This window comes from Dermacentor andersoni, chromosome 3 (genome assembly GCF_023375885.2).
Source record: "Dermacentor andersoni chromosome 3, qqDerAnde1_hic_scaffold, whole genome shotgun sequence".
In the NCBI taxonomy this organism is placed as follows: domain Eukaryota; kingdom Metazoa; phylum Arthropoda; class Arachnida; order Ixodida; family Ixodidae; genus Dermacentor; species Dermacentor andersoni.
Window position 1 is genome coordinate 45,493,107 of NC_092816.1, and position 14,951 is coordinate 45,508,057.

General features: G+C 45.7%; 1 protein-coding gene and 1 pseudogene across 1 annotated transcript in view; one reads left to right on the forward strand and one right to left on the reverse strand.

Moving 5' to 3' along the window:
* LOC126516248 (uncharacterized) overlaps positions 1-14,951 on the reverse strand; it is a 127,116-nt gene that overhangs the window by 83,011 nt on the left and 29,154 nt on the right. The window lies entirely within an intron of this gene.
* On the forward strand, positions 818-3,838 carry LOC140216272 (uncharacterized; annotated as a pseudogene).

Here is a 14,951-nt window from a genome sequence, read left to right on the forward strand (position 1 = left end):
GAGCAATATGTATAACTGCAAGGAGCTTTACATTTCGGTAGCACTTGCATGACTGCGGTAATCCCTCAATTAAACCCAGACGGTAATCACCTTCCGCTAAGATTTGGTAGAAAATATTTATTTATTTACTTATTTATTTATTTACCTAGCTACCTACTAACTTATTTACGTTGTTTTACCTAATAATAATAAATACCTACCATCGGAGTTGCGTAGTATGTATTGCGAATGTACTGGTTATATATTGTATGCAATTATGTTGCAAGAAGGGTCAGAAAAACATTGTTAGGGCAGTTAAAGTGATACGATAGCAGACCAATGAGGATGTAACAAACATGGAGATATATGTGCTACTTCGTTGTTTCTTTAATAGCCATAATATTTCACCTATATGAAAACATGCGTGCATTGGCATATATATATATATATATATATATATATATATATATATATATATATATATATATATATATATATACTTTAAATGTTAAGCCATGATGAGCAAGAACGTGTTGTCAAAAGCGTTTAAAGCTAGTTTACCATGTGAGCCCTAATTGCCAATGTTGTATGGTCTGGAGCAGATTGAACAGATTGTTTTCGATCGAGCGTTTGCCACTATTTACTGGGTATCTAACTCAAGCCTCTTCGCTTGCAGTGTACACAAGAGTGGCAAGTTTTATACATATTTGGGTGCGCGGCAAACTCCAGGACAGTATCCGAAGATCGGAAACGTTCCCTGTTTGTTGCCCCTAAGAGCCCTACCCTGAGAGAGAAATGGGAAGACAAGTTGCAACTGCTCAAAGGAAGCTTGACAACCATGAGTACGGTGTGCGAGGCACATTTTGAGCCACATCATGTTATCAGAGACTTTGTCCACATCATAAACGGCAAAGAAGTCAGGCTGCCCCGTGAGCCGTCGGAGCGGTACCTGTCGGAGTCAGCGCAGGGCATCGACTGCAGGGCGATGGAGGGGAAGATACCAAGCAGCCGACGCATCCTGATCACACCAAACTGTTCGGCGTAGCAACCTTGGATGACACTGAAGAGACCCGTGAGGCATCAACGGCCCAGTGCGAAAAGAGAAAAGATCATCCAGCGCTGCGAGCCTTACGGAAAATCTGCTAATAAAGTATAACAAAGCAGATCACTCCATGAATGACGGTAGTCTGGAGATAGACTGTGTAGACAGCAATGGCCAGAAAAACACGCTGGCCCTCCTGTCTCTGATGACGCCTTCAACATCCAGATGGACAGCTCTTCAGTTCCCGAACGTTGGTGGTGTGTTCTACGTGACCTCTAGGCTGGCACCACCAGCAGAAATTTATCATTAACGAGTTGTATTCCTAACGTATGAGGAAGACACACTGCTGTGCCGGACACACATTAACGGCACTCTTTACGATGAAAGGAAAGGTCTTTCCCTGGCAGATGCGGAAGAACATATAAAGAAAGTTGATGCAATGTCAGTGTGCCGAGGCGCCATAGGGAAGAATGAGCTTGCTGAAAGCCATGTCAGGATTACAGCCTCAGGTTTCGATCTCAATCTCAGGTGCCATGGAGAAGTCTTCTACAGTACAAGCTGACAGTGCACGGTACCTGACAAAGGTGAGCCGATTGCATACGAGTCAGATGGAGAATGGTCTCTGAATAAAGGAGTGCCCGCATACTTCGATAAAATATATGTGGTTGAGCAACCGGAAGCGCAAACATAGCGAAACTTACAGCATTATTAATGTGTGCTTTTATTTTCATTAGTTTGTCCTGGTTTTCCACAGTAGTAGAAAAGGAGGGTCGGGCCACACGCATGAATATTGTATGCTTGAGCAAAATAATACACTATATACATATTCCATTAAAGCGATAAATTATAGCCAGTCACGCACACACTTGTACGTGCGTACGTTATCGAGAAAGCGAGAAAGTACGCGTGCGTTGTCTAGTCCAAATAAGTTGTGCAATCAGCAGCCATGAGGAATGTGCGCCTTTGTCTTGACGTTAATGTTTTAACACACAAATAAGCAGGAATTGCGGAGGAAAATATTATTTTAAGAAATTATGGGGTTGTACGTGCCAAAACCACTTTCTGATTACGAGGCACGCCGTAATGGAGGACTCCGTAAATTTCGACCACCTGGGCTTCTTTAACGTGCACCTTAATCTAAGTACACGGGTGTTTTCGCATTTCGCCCCCATTGAAATGCGGCCCCCGTGGCTGGGATTCGATGGCGCGACCTCGTGCTCAGCAGCTCAACACGTACCATAGCCACTGGGCAACAACGGCGGGTTGAATATATTCTGTTAATGACAATAAGGTATACTAAGGTTCATTACTGATTTGCAGGTGGAAAATGCCGACCGTGTGCCAAAGGAAGGCTGTCCATTATGAGGAGGAAGTATGAGCTGAGCAGTTCCGGCGCTGCAAAACGCAGTCGCTATACCGCCAACAGAAGAACTTGAGACAGCAGCACCGGCGACTGAAAACTAGACTATCGAACCTGAAAGAAAAACTGCAGGCGATGACGAAACAGTGCAAAGGGGTGAAGCAAGCCACGTTTGAAGAAAGCATTGAAGGCATGCCTCAAAATCAAAGAGAAGCAGCACTCCATGTTTTCCGTGCTTCCAAGCGAAAAAGCACCCGGGGCATGGAATTCACACAGGATTGGATTCTGGAGTGTCTGCTCATGAAGATGAAGAGCCCAAAGCTGTACAACTACATGAGGAAGAACGAAATTATAGTTTTACCTAGTGAAGATACTTTAAGGAAATATTTAAGCTGGCATAAGACATGGCTTCGGTTTTTGCACAAGAGTCCTCAGGGCCCTGAAAGAACAAACCAGAGGGATGGACTCCTTTAAGAGGCACGGAGGCATTCTAGTCGACGAACTGAAATTGTCGGAGCACTTGTCGGTCACATCTGCAGCCACAATTGAAGGGTTGGTAGACCTGGGCCGCTTTACACCGCCAAGAGAAAAATATGAGCCATGCGACCACGGCATGGTAATTATGTTAGCGCCATTCACAGGCAAGTGGACGCTGGTTCTTGCAGTGTTCGCGACACATGGAAACGTGAAAGGCGAGTTGCTTGCAAAGCTGCTGGTCGAGACCGTATTACTCGCAGAAGATGCAGGCCTTTTCGTTGACTTCGTGACGTGCGACGGTGCCACGTGGAACCGCAAGATGTGGAAAGTGCTGGGAATCGGAGTGACTTCAGCCTCTACTAAGTGCAGAATGAGGCATCCGAAAGACGCTGGTCGCTACCACCATTTCCTTTCAGACTTTTCACACTTGGTGAAGTGTCTGCGCAACAACCTGCTCTGTCACGACTTCGAGACTCCTGATGGCCTGGTACGTTTTCTACGTAACACCGTAACAGCGTCTTGAAGTAAACTTAATATAGTTGAAAATTGCCGCTTGGGCCCGTCATTTAGTGTTTCAAGTGTCCCGAAAAGTCCGCTAAAAAATTGAAAGCATACATAACTCACATGTCATGAAATGGCCTCTGACAAAACAAATGGCGCACAAGTACTCAAATGAATCTTGCTATTTTTGTCGCTTTATCGCTTGGCTATGCACTTTTCATCAATACAGGGCAACATTAATCAAGCAACATACTTTTTTTTCGTTTCAGGTACCCTTACACACCGTCAAAAATGTCTACGACATGAATGGAAGTGCCGTGACACTTCGCGTGATGCATGGAATACGCGAGGCCCACCTGAACCCAAACAACTTCGAGAAAATGCGCGTCACGTACGCCTACCAGCTGTTCGGTCCCCAAGTAATCGGGGCCTGCGTTTTTTCCAGCAAGATGTGGAGCAAGGAACGGCCAGTTGCATAGAGCCAACGCTGCGGTTTTTTTGAGTAAGTTTGCCCAGTATTAAAGGTGGCCACAAGGGCAAAGCGAACGAAGTGATAGCTAAGATAGGAAAACGAACGGAATCGTGTAGATGGTGCCGAGCTGGGTTCTTACACAAGGCGCTGGGGCGAGCGTAGGTACTGTAGTGTGAGCGTAGTGCACATATCGCAATTATTAAGTCTGTAAGGTCTCGACGTGTATCAATCAATCAAAAAGTGAGCTTTATTTATACAAGTCAAGTAATGTATACAAAATAGTTGGACCAATAGCCTATGTGGCTAGTAGCTGGTCCAATACACAAAAGTACATGTACAGGTCAACCAAATACATATCTGCTCAATGAGTAAGAACATTTTTTACATGAATAAGTACTATTTTTTTTAAGGAAGAGCTATTACATTTGGCTAGACAAGAAGAAGCGTTTACATACAAGATCAAAATTTCTGGTTACTTTTATTTCCACAGGCACAGTGTTCCGAGTTATAGCGCCAAAGTACTCTATTAATCGTTCACCGTATACATTGCTGCAATAAGGAAGGGTTAAGTTGCTTGCCTGGTGTTTGCACGTGGGAAGTTCAATATAGTGTTGGGTAAGGGAAAGTTGGTGTTGAGTATTTTGTGAACTAAACAAGTGATCTTATAATTTCTTAACGCCGTGAAAGAAAGAATCCGAAGGTCAGTAAACAGAATGCTACTTGGGTGATGAACAGAGGAAAATGTTATTCTTAGGGCGCGTTTTTGCAACTGTACTATAGGTGTTAAGTAAGTTTTATATGTTAGGCACCATATTTCACAACCATAGCTCATGTGGGTATGAAACAAAGAAAAGTATATGCAACAAAGCAAAAATTAAATTATGGGCTTTTACGTGCCAAAACCACTTTCTGATCATGAGGCACGCCGTAGTTTGACCACCTGGGGTTCTTTAACGTGCACCTAAATCTAAGTACCCGGGTGTTTTCGCATTTCGCCCCCATCGAAATGCGGCCGCCGTGGTATACAACGAAGCAAAGCACGAGGAAAATATTGCCGGGCACGGGCCAGTGTGTAACAGCTGAAAGCTGTCTAAAGTAACACCTAAATATTTAAATGAATCAACACATTCCAGAGTTCGGTTCGCTAGAGTCAAAGTGAACTCACTGTAGTCTAGTATTTTCCTGTTAGAGTGAAATATGATATACTTAGTTTTATCAGTATTTAGGGCTAGTCTATTTTCTGAAAACCATTTAGCTACTTTTAGCTGTTCACCAGATATAGCGTCTTGTAATGACGAGAGGGAGTCCCCTGAGTAAACTAAAGCGGTATCATCAGCGTGCATCAAAACGTTTGAGAGGTTAAGTGCGCCCGGTAAATCATTTATATATAACGAAAACAGAATAGGGCCTAAAACCGAGCCTTGCGGTTCACCGCTTACGATATCTGTGAAAGCAGAATGATGTTTGTTAATTACCACTTGTTGCCTTCGTGCCTTAAAGTAGCTGTGGATGAATTGAAGGGCGTTTCCAACGATACCATAAGATTCCAGCTTTACTAACAGTATGGAGTGACAGATCGTATCGAACGCCTTTCTTATATCTAGAAAGATTGACACAGCAATGTTATTCTTGTTAAGAGCAGAGTTAAGCGATTGCGAAAGTGTTAAGACTGCGGTTAATGTAGATCTACCTGCAACAAAGCCATGCTGCTGCGGGATGATAACGTTATTGCTTACAAGAAATGCATTTAACTGCAGCACAATGAGCTTTTCGAATAGTGTGTTAACTACACTAAGAATTGAAATAGGTCTATAACTACTCGGGTGGTTCGGATCACCAGTTTTGTATACAGGAATAAACTTTGACACTTTCAGTATATTTGGATAAACATTACTAGTTATCGCATGGTTAAACACGTGACAAAGGGGCACACATGAGACATCCGTATTGTTTTTCAATATCTTAACTTGAATGCCATCAAGTCCGGGTGCTTTATTTACCGATAATTTGCCTACGATACTTTTTATTTTCTCAACAGTTATTTCATCGAATGAAAAATCACTGTCGACGCTTCTCTGGATCCTGGTTGTGGGAATTGAAAGTACCGACTGATTATATTGTCACCAATTTTTGAGAAATAATCATTGAAGTCATTAGCAATCTGAGGGGACGGATTTTCGGGAGTAACATACTGTTTATCCTGTAATCCTACTACATTTCTTACTATTTTCCATACTTGCCTTCCATTGTCATTTAGTCGTTTAATCAACTTCGTATAATAGACCTTTTATTTGCGAACTAGCATAACTGATTTGTTCCGAAAAAATTTAAACTGGCTTTTGTAGTAGTTGTTAGTTTTGTTATGTTTTAATTTATTACGATATTATTCTTTCCTTTTCAGTAGAGCAAGTATGGACTCATTCATCCACGCACATATGGCGTAATCATAGCTGTGTCGTGAAGCGTACCGCGACGTTCATATTCTTCGCTCGTTGCATATCATTGTTACATACATTGCCATTTATCATACTGTAAGCAGACGCTGCGCAGACGAGGTGGCGCGGATGAGCACATCTCGATGGACAATCGGCGATCCTATCAACTAAGAATTTGTGCAGCTTCCACAGTGCTGCAACAAGCCAGTCATTTTACTCCTTAGCGCCAAGTTACATCCATTGTTTATTTATTTACACAATGCTGCAGGCAGCAATGCTGCCCAAGCAGGAGAGGGATTATATATTTTCTTGTGAAACATGAGATATGCATTCAACAATGCATTCTGGTAAATGATTCCATTCTTCACTCGTAAGTGGAAAAAATGATTTCTGGAAGATTTTAGTGCTTGCAAAGTATGACTGGACTACTTTAGAATGGAAAATGCGCGACGACCTTTGTAGAGCATGGGCAATATATGTGGCATCCGTTACATGAAGTACCCCGGCGTAAAACACTTTCGTGTTACAATGTACTTGTTGCATGTGGCTACTATTCGCCAGTCACGCAGGCGGAGGACAAAGCCGGTCCGCACCACGCAGCATGGTCAGACTGGATCGTATGAGCGCGAGGACGCACACGGCCCTGACGGGCACAAAGCAAACGCTGCGCAATATGCACTACATCTGCATGTAGCTGCGGTCTGCTACGTAGCGCAGATACGGCAGGGTACCCCGACGAGTCCATTGGCTCAGCGCTGTGCTGCTCGATCAAGACAACCGCGTTTGGCTTAGGTTTGACGCGTCGCAGGCACCAAAATCGGGGGCAGTGGCGTCTACGTTTACATCCAAGAAAGCATGTGAACTGCGCGCCACGGTGACATGCAGAAGGCGGTGCCTTGTGAGCACGCCCCGCTCTGTCGTAACCTTGGCAGTGAAAGGCATTGAAGGAGGAGCGGAAGCACCGCGAACGCCTCGTTTGATTGCAAATAAATCCACTTCTGGTGAAACGCATCGAAGTACTTTTCGTGACAAAGTGTTTATTAAATAGCGTATTTTAACTTCGAATGCATTTTTCCACTTCGATAAACATGCAAGTGGAACCGGGCCGCTTAATTAGGTGCCTCCGAATTCGTAAACGTTACGTAAAATTGGTAGAGTTGACATATACACTAACAGCTTTTGACAAAAACCAAGGAAGTGTATTTGAATTAACAGAAAGCAATCACTTACCCCTTTCTTTGAAAATCTTGCCTTTGCCTCAGTCACCTTGGTATCTGTTCTGACCAAGTGGCCACTCGCTCCAGCTTGGAAAGTGTACCCGATTGTCATCGTTCGCTGAAAAACATGGTGAGACATATTCAAGCCGGGACGTACCTAAACAGCAATGAAGTATGCCTGGTCTTAATAAAATGGGCAAGGCGAGACGCTGTATAAGTAATATTCGCAATCTGGGCATAAACGCAATGCGGTTGAAATCAACAGTGGCATACGAACAACACTTACGGCATAAAAGTCGTACCAGTGAGTAGGGATTACTGCTCTCAATATAATGGTAGAACAAAATGCTTGCTTGTAGAACACGTACGGCACGCAGGAAGTGCACGCAGAAAAAGGAACATGCGCAGTGAGCAGCATGTGCGGGAACCACCACGATAACCATCCAGACGAAAATGGGAGGTCTTCGTGCGTTTTTCCTACGTGTTTTGTTTATTGAGCGACATTGACTATCGGCAAATTACTCGAGACAGATTGAAAGCTTTGAAGACCTTACAGGTATTTCACCTGGCGGGAAAACGTTGGCTGGCAGAGAAGAAAAATTGGAGGACGCTTTAGCTTCGCCTTCAAGAGTGGAACGCGAGAGCGTTCCCGTCGACCCGCCAAAGGGTATAAGACAATGGGCTACGGGGCAGCGATCACTTACGAGGCGCCCCGCATCGGACGCGGTGAGCGTCGGGCAACGCAACGTTCGGCGCAGCGACGAAACGTGCGCCTGAGCAAGCGGAACGAACCAAAGAACTCGGTGTCTCGGAGGGGGAAATGATGCGCGCAGCCAAACGTCGTGATCGGCCCGGCCAGAGAGATAGATAGTGATCTAAAGAAAGGAAGGACGCTTGATTCGGAAACACTGGCCAGCCAGACGACCCACACGCGCTAGCAGCGTACGCCCGTCGCACAGCTTCGAGACACTTCCTGTAAGCACACAACCACGAGCTGCCATGCACACGTGGAAACAACTGGCTTGAAGTACCGACACTGTCTCTCTTGCCTCTCTATCTTTCTTTTCTTTGTCAGATCTGAGTATTGTGCCGCTACGTTTGCAACATCTTTCCCAGCCACAGACATTGGGGCAAGCCGAGACGTCTATCACGCATGTCCAAGGACTCGCGTGTTCTCATAAAACCCATTTGCGCATTATAATATAAATTGGCTTCAATCAATTTTTTTCTTGTATCTTTTTTGGGGAATTAACTAGGAAGCGATCACGTAAGATATTCATCCAGAATATAAGGCCGGATGCTGGCTCAACTCAGAGGCTCTCGCCGTCATATTCCGTGAAAGTTGACACTATTTTGATGTAAACCGTTGGCTCGTCACGGATGACGAATAGCATGCGTGAATGGCGCTTCAGGTACCGCTAGTCGACATAAATGTTCAGCATGCAACACCAATATGACAACCTATGACACGACGTTGCACCGGCGTTGTGTTTAGGCAGAGAAAATTGGTTTTTACGTCAGGAAACGCGAGGAAAATGTTACCGCTCTCTCCACGTGTACACTGAGATGCCGCATTCAACATATAACCGTGGTATTTAAATAAAACACGGGGTTTTCGCGCGATTAACAAGTGTACCAGTCGATGGTAAGCATCGACTTCAAAAATGATTAGGTCCTTTAGAATGCCATCGCTTCTGAGGAGGATATGTAAAATGGAAAAATAAGGGATTCGAAAAAATGATAACACGCTCAAAGCTCGAAAATGTTGGGAAAGCCTCTTGGTGCTTGCAAGGTTTATTGAATATTATGTTGCCAGTGTCATAATCTCACCGGGTGTTAATGCGTTTCATTTTTCTCACTCGGGGCTGAGCGTCGTTACTCGTATTGAAGGAAACCATGCTCACAGTTTAACAGCCATTAAGCTTTCTTCTTTGATTTGCACGATATAAGAAATGCTCTCTGTATAAGACATTCGAGGTCTACGTGACACTTTCCCCGAGTAGAGTGCAGGTTAAGCGCTTTATCGACTAGCGATTAGTTTACAAGACAGCCGAACGGTGTCTGCCGACGCCGTCGAAGAACAAACCAAATTAAAGTATGGAGCCTTCGTTTCGTTCGACCGACAGCTTTCGCAGTCAACGCATTCATACTTTGACGAAACCGTATGTCTGCAGATGGGCGCAGATAACCAATCGCCTTGGCCACGCTTTCATAAGAAAATGTGGTGGAAGCTTTGGGCTGTGCACAGAGGCGGTTGCATCGAAGTAAAAAGCTATATTTATAAAAAAAAAATAAAAACACGAGAACAACAACAACAAAAAAACACGCACGCCTAATGCATGCGTGGAAAATGCAATCTCAATGGCGCATGTGCACGTAATAAAAAATTCGTGGAAACCAAATATCTCGATAGTCAAATGATCGCTATGTCACTTGCGCGAATTAAGCTATTCGGACAAATGTCACAAAAGGCTGATATTTACCGATAAAGAAGTCGACACAATATGTTTGCCCCGCTACCTTTTCGCGACCGTGGCTCTGTTGACATTTAATTTTCCGGGTTCGTCGAACGTGCGGCGTGCCACCGAGAGGCTGATATAATTTAGAGCATGTACTGGAAATATGTGGTCTCCAGTTAAAGTTGCAATTCAATAACATACCTAATCATCTTATAATACCTAGCTGTTCTATACAACACTACCCTCAATATGAATTTGCGTGCCTGAATTGTGTCAAGTTTTGTGCATCGTGAGCGGAATATTATGTATTTAGTCTTATCAAAAGCGTAGAATATAATTTTTTTTTCTTCACTGAAAACCGTAAGCGCGAAATAACCGCTCAAACTGGCTGCGAAAGCAATGTCAGTGCTATGCACAGGTGTGTCGAAAGCAGTCAAAGCTACGAACTCCAAGTTATCTGCTGCAAATGTCGGCAATTGTACTCTGGATCCTTCTGTACGTAAATCGCACTTTGCCTACAGTATTAAACACTACCCTTAAACCGTTGTTTCTATAGTGCTGACACATAAAAGTTATTCAAAGCAGACGAGACGTTCTTTTACCGTTTCATATGTGATTGCTCATTGACCTTGGTCTTTTTCGAATGAACAGCGCCAACCCTTTCCTCCTCCAGCAAAAAGAAAAAAAAGGAAAGCCACCAAGCTCCCACAAAACAACACGTTTTGTGGGAGCTTGAGCCAGAATGAACCTTGAGAGCCTTGAGCCAGAGCCTTGAGCCAGAACCTTGAACCAGAACCGGCTCCTCTGCTGGTGTTCGGTGTCTGTAGCAGCTATCGCCAGGAATGAGAAAAAAATATTCCCAGTCAGGTACTCTACCACTGAGCCATGCCAGCGCACGCTAGCACGCAGCGGAAAAATGCCCTATAAACGCGCCTGCTTCTATGCAGCGACAGTCCCATTGACGCACTCACGCTTGCCGCTGGCGACCGTCGAGTACGGAGAGGGCCTGGTGGAGTCCAGCAGCGCCAAGAACAACGGTCGCCACGTCAACGGCTCAGCAAGCTCCTTGAACCAGTGCTGCAGCTTCTGGCTCGCGGCACGCGCAACGTGCACGCGCACAACCGCGCTGGGACTGTCGCTGCATAGAACCAAGATTAAAGACGACGATTATCGGTGCTAGAAAGGCCCCCCGAAGTGCGCGAATTTTTTCATTTTTTTGATGGCACCTGCGGCTGGTCCTTTCGGAGCGCTGCTCTCTGGGCTGCTCTCGAGAGCAGCGTTGTCTTCGAAAGAGCATGCGCGCCTTACGTCCGGCTGTTTCTGTTCCATATATGGCTCTCCTAACGCTTCGAGCGCTCTCAGGCACTCCGAGCCCTGTCGTGGGAGCAGCCGTCGAGTTTGACAGCGTTTCCCGCCACATCAGCGTAACACTCTGCGGTATAACGCAGCGTCGCCGCTGTTGGCGACGGTTGACCGTATAACCGCATGCCTGGTGGCGTCCTGCGTCCGTCGTTTTTTCGCGGGCAGCGCCGCTGGCAGGTTTGGCTATGAAAATGTACAGGCCAATATACAGGTCGCTATAGTAACGTAGTTTCCCGTCTGCCATTTCCTCCTCCGAGAGCTGGTTGCACGTTGGGCTTGCATGCCTGTCCCCTTGTTGTAACTTGTTAAACAGACATTCAACCGTGTTCTCAAACGATCCTCTACTCGAAGCTGGTCCACCCTCCGATGGATGGATGGATGTTATGACCGTCCCCTTTGGAACTGGGCGGTGGGTTGCGCCACCAAGCTCTTGCTATTATACTGCTTAATTTCTTACCCATGTTAAAAAGGAAAAGAAAAGAGAAAATAAAACCACGATGAATTCCCATAACCAAATTTTCTGACCCCCCTATTGTGAACTTTGTTTTTGTACGTGTCGGTTTTCCTGTTGTTTCCCTGCTTTTCTTCCGCCAATCTTCCAATCGCCTTTTACTAGCGAAGTTGAACACAGTGCCGCCCATCGACTAAATAATGCGCCACGTTTCTCGACAACTGTCGTGGCGCCTCAATGAAGAGCAGTGACCACTTCTGTTCACGGGTGGCGCTGTGATCGACTTCCTCAGTTCCGTTACAGGCATAGGTAGCCGTACAAGGTAGCCATTGAAATCTTAAGGAAGAGAGAAAATATTAAGGAAATCTAGGCAAACTGGCTATACTGATTAAGCTTGTATGTAATATCTGGTTAGCACAAGCAGGCTAGGCGACTACTTGTCGCCGCCCCGTTACGAAGGCGATGTCAATAAATCACCGTTGAGTCAAGGTGGAGGGCTGAGTGGAGGAACGTTGTAAAATACGTGGCATAGTCTTATTAGAAACGAGAAAATAATCGAGCGAAAGCAACCGCTACATTGCAGATTGTTTGCACGTGGCGTCGACGACGCAGCTTCTTTTCCTGCTAGCACCCACACATGGCGGCCACGATCACGCCAGAGCACCGTATCATCACGCACACCTAATTTTATTTTTTGACGGTCACCATTTTGCACCGTATTATCGAAGTTATCGATTTGTTGCCCGGTGGCAAGACGTGCCTGCCGTGCTGTCACGTTTCTTTATACGCAACTTATCGACGTGCCAGCTACCCTAAGGTGGCGCCCACGGTGGCGCCAATGCAAACCTGATACCAGCATGTGAGAGAACTGCGCAACTTCAGCGAAGGCGGACGAGAACTAATTGCAGTGAAGTACAAATAGATGAACTATATTTACGGCAACGTGCTTACCTTTCGTGTCAACAAACGTAGCAAAAAATAAGGAATTGTGCTCTAATCCTCATAAGTTCATTATAAGTCAAACCTGGAGATGCTATAGTGAAGTTTTAAATTTAATTTATATCGCGGAGTTGAAGGCTACCAGCGCTCAACGCAAGTACTCGATAAAAAAGTGCCGTTGCTCGTTAGTTACATTAAATAATCGCCAAAATGTGCAGCGGGATGTATACACGTAACTTATACTGGCAACTAAAGTCGACACGAGGAGAAAAAAGGACATGAATGGTATAGGATGCCCCGACTGTGACGACATTGCTGACATCAAGGCGCTCTTTGTCTCACAATTCTCGCGTAAAGGGTGCTTTGCCTGTAAGGCTATAATCGAAGACGACCGAACAGCGGCGCGTCGCCACTTCTCTCTGCGGTCCCATTGGTTTTCTTCGTCAGCTGCCAATACCCTTCTACGTTTCCCACGCTCGTGCGATGGCTCGATGCGTCCTCGTGGAGCGGACTTTTGTTCTCAGTATTGAATCCATTTGCGTGCTTATATTGGGAGCACTGGTCGCGTCAGCCTCTCTTTAATGAAACTGCAGTACGGGGAAACTGCTCGCACGTTTCTAACCACCATACTAAGATGTCTATTTGCAATTCAGTTATTTCGTACGGTTGCCGTACTAGTGTTTCAGTAATGAGTATTCACATCAGTTCCGAAATAAATTTTTGTATTACTGGAAATATAAATAAAGAGACACGAAATCAGCGGATAGAATACGGCAATGCTTTGGTACGAAATACAAGGATGAGTAATCTTGCATTGAAAGCCGAATGAACGTCAATGATGTAGTGTGCGGTTGAAGATTCATTTATTAAATATAGCACGACGGAAAAATAAAGAAAAATATCCGGAATAATATTCCGACCCCACTTATAGAGGAACAGGCTCGCATAGCTAGAGATTCAAGGTGATGTTTCGATCTGGAAGCGCGCGTAGCTTAGCCCTCAGGGCCATTAATTATCGCACTGGACAAGCGTCACGGCGAGCCTAAGCCACTGTCGTCTGTGAGAAACGGAGCAGCCCGGGCAGCTCGCGACTCTTCGAATGGCAATGTCAACCGAGCCGGCGGAGGCTGCACGTGACTCGCTGCGGACGTGCAATCTGCACGAACGACGAGCGAGTGCCGCGGTTAAACGCAGTGGCTCATCGGCCGGGGATCTTGGCCAGCATTTAAGTGAAGCGAAAAAAAAAAAAACGCTCGCGTACTTAGATTTAGGTGAACGCTAGCAATCGGTGATAAAAATTACCCGCTATGGCTTCCCGCCTAATACGCCACATTATCTTGGAACGTTAGCCACCGCGATTTAGATGCGACGCTCGACCATGGATAGTTCAGATTGATAAAATCCGCAGACTTCTGTTTGCTAAAAGAAATAGCAGAAGAGCAATGATAGGTAGTGAGCATTATTAATAATAATAAACAAATATTTGTCGGCAGCACACAATGAGACTGTTTAGCACTACAAGCTAGCGTATGATACGGTGTCGCTCTTTAGATGACAACAGATGCTTGATTCACGAATTATGATACTTCGATCGTTGTTGGTCGAGACCGGAAGCGAAATAGATGCCAATGTTTTCTCATTTCACACAAATAACGAAAGAAAGTTTCTGCCTAATTGAATTTGTGGAGACAAAGTTAAGATGCACATTGATCTTGAAAAGAGAGTGAGAGAGAGAGAGAGGGAGGGAGAGAAATGCTCGTCGAGCTCACGCTTTGCTCATCGGTCAGAGAAGAGACGAGCTGCGCATCGGTAACGAAATGCCACGCTGCCAATTGCGACTTTGTGATTCGGTGTGACTGAAGGAACCGTGTAACAACAGCGTGACCAGCGTCTTTTCTGTCCCGAACAGTTTCTTTTTTCAGCCCTCTGTTGCGTCTTAACACTGCGTGCGGGGGCCGCCTGCACGCGGGAGGCGCTCCGACACAGGATGCCCGCTGCATGTAACGGGAGTAGCGTGGCGGCTGGAGGGGCGGGCGCTGCCTGTCGTTTTCCAGTCGCCCGGCAGCTCGAGTTGCCCTTCGGCGACACACAACTAAAAGTGTACCACGTACACCGGCCACACGTCGCGTCACGCAACCGCTGTCGGCGTCTACGCGCGGCCTCGTTTATTCCGCTTTCACCCGGCCGCCTCTGGGGGCTCAGTCACCGTGGCATTGTGCTGCTGAGCCACGGAGCTGGTTGTTGGTTCGATTACGCA